We start from the raw sequence: 2,140 nt of genomic DNA, 5'->3' as shown, positions 1-2,140 counted from the left end.
ATAAACCGGTAGGGCCCCCGACTGGCCCCAGTGTGACACCGCCCTGACCTCCCGAACATCTCTTGCCCCGGGGAGAGGACGTCTCTCCCCAGGGCTTACTCTCTCCCATCCGGCCTCCTCCTCAACACGCCAGGTATACGGAGGAGCGGCTCCCCGGAACCTTATATCGGAGCCAGGGAAAACCGCATCCTCCTTACTCCCGTCAAAATTTGTTACCGGGCACAGGAGCCCCCCGGCCGACGGCCGTACACCGGGCGCCGCCCATTCGGTGGGAGGACTCCCGGCCCGATTCCTCACAGAGGGGACACCTCTCATCCTACGTACAGCCAGCCGCTCTGTGCCCCGGCCGACCGCAGCGATAGCAAAGATCACTGCGGTCGACCCCGCTGGAGCACACAGCCCTGCAGTGCCCAGGCTGAAAACACCTGTATCACTGCAGGGGACGGGGGCGGAGAGCTCGCACCCTCGCCATCACCCAGCCCACCGGCATTTTTCCTGCTTTAATCGCCTTGGCCGCCGCCTTAGCTGGGCAGCGAACCAAGGCGACTCCACCCACGGGCTGGGAGCGACGCAGGGATACTACCCTAACGCCACTCCCGCCGCCAAACTCTGTCGCAAATTCTTTGCGAAGATCGTCCTCCGTGGTGAACTCGTCCAATTCCGAAACTAATACTTCCACGTTTCGGGACGGACGAGCCACACTCACTCCTTTAAGGAGAGCCTCTTTTAATTTGGTGGCGAGGAGGTCCGCCTTGGACTTGCGGTCCTCCCCTCCCACCTCCAACAACAGATGCCCCTCCAGAGTCCTACGGATTCTGGAGACGCCCGCCGATTTAGGGTCCACCTTCTTCCTCGCGTCTCGAAGGACTTGGGCATACGACATGCCCTCCCCCTCGAGACGCAAGGTGACCGCCTCAGTACGCGGGAGTACCCCGCGAGGCGGCCGCTGGCTTGACGAGGGCAGGGTCCAAGGAGGAGAAGGCTCTCCTCGACCGGCACCAGCGGTCGTCCCTTCACCCTTCGAAGGCGCCTTTACCACCTTCTCTTTTTTCTTCTCCTTTTTCTTCTTTCTCTTTTTCTCCTTCTTCTTCTCCTTTTCCTCCGCCTGTGCCGTAACAGGAACAGGCGGTGGAAAAGGAGTCCTACCAACAGAGGGGGGCCGTCTCGGGAGCCCTTGCTCCAAAAGTTTTTGGAGCTCCCCCGAGACGGTGCACCGCACCACTCTCTCGATTTCCTCCAGCCACGAGGGAGGAATCTGACTTCCCCTCCTGACCGGAGTGGAGCATGTAGCTCCTTCTGCCGCCGGCATGGAGACGTCGGCGATGGCACGCACCGACGTCTCCATGCTTTCCTGAAGCGCGTGAAGCGACCGGGAGGCCTCTTTATGGACCTCCTCGATCGCCGCACGCGCCCCCACAACATCCTTCTTAATACCCTCCAGACCAGCAAGGCATCGGATATTGCCTTCATCAAAATCTTCACTGATTTGGAGGATAGCTTCCGTAATTTGTTGCTCAGAGGCTCCCTGCCCCTGAGCAACTTTTCCTACTACCTCGGCCATTTTGGTGATACCCCACTCGATATTATTGATAGACTCACCAAGAGGGGTGAATCGGAATTGGAGCTCCCGGAGACCTGATGTGATCTTATCCCGGAGCTCCATCGGCCTGCCTGCTTTCTCCTCCCTGGTCATTTTGGAGCGACGACAAAGTCGCTCCCAAAGTTCGTCCAGGGAGTCAGCCAGATGATCAATGAGGGCGCCGATGCCCATCGTAGCGATGGAGCAATCGGCCGCCCCCGTACCCTCTTGAAGAGCCGACTTAAGGTTTTTGTCGGCCTTCCTCTTATCACGTGGCTTCTCTGTAACGGCGGTAGCAGAGTATCCGGAGAGGCCCGCCGTCGACCCCTCCTTCTGCCCTTCGCTGGATAACGACGCGGAGGGAGCAGGGACAGTACTCCCACCGTGCCGGCCCCTGAGTGTCCGATCACTCTGGGGCGGTAAGTCCTTTCTCGTATTGTTGTCCATCATAATTATTCTACTTTTTGGTGTTATATCGGTGTTTTCCTTCACCTAGATCGGTTGGTAAACAAAACCTAACGAGCCCGATCTGCCCGGGGGTTGAAGTGCTTTTAAGGCGGC

This window comes from Pseudomyrmex gracilis, unplaced genomic scaffold, assembly GCF_002006095.1.
Source record: "Pseudomyrmex gracilis isolate BER0280 unplaced genomic scaffold, ASM200609v1 scaffold_1552, whole genome shotgun sequence".
Taxonomy (NCBI): Eukaryota; Metazoa; Arthropoda; class Insecta; order Hymenoptera; family Formicidae; genus Pseudomyrmex; species Pseudomyrmex gracilis.
Note: the sequence above shows the minus strand (reverse complement) of the source record.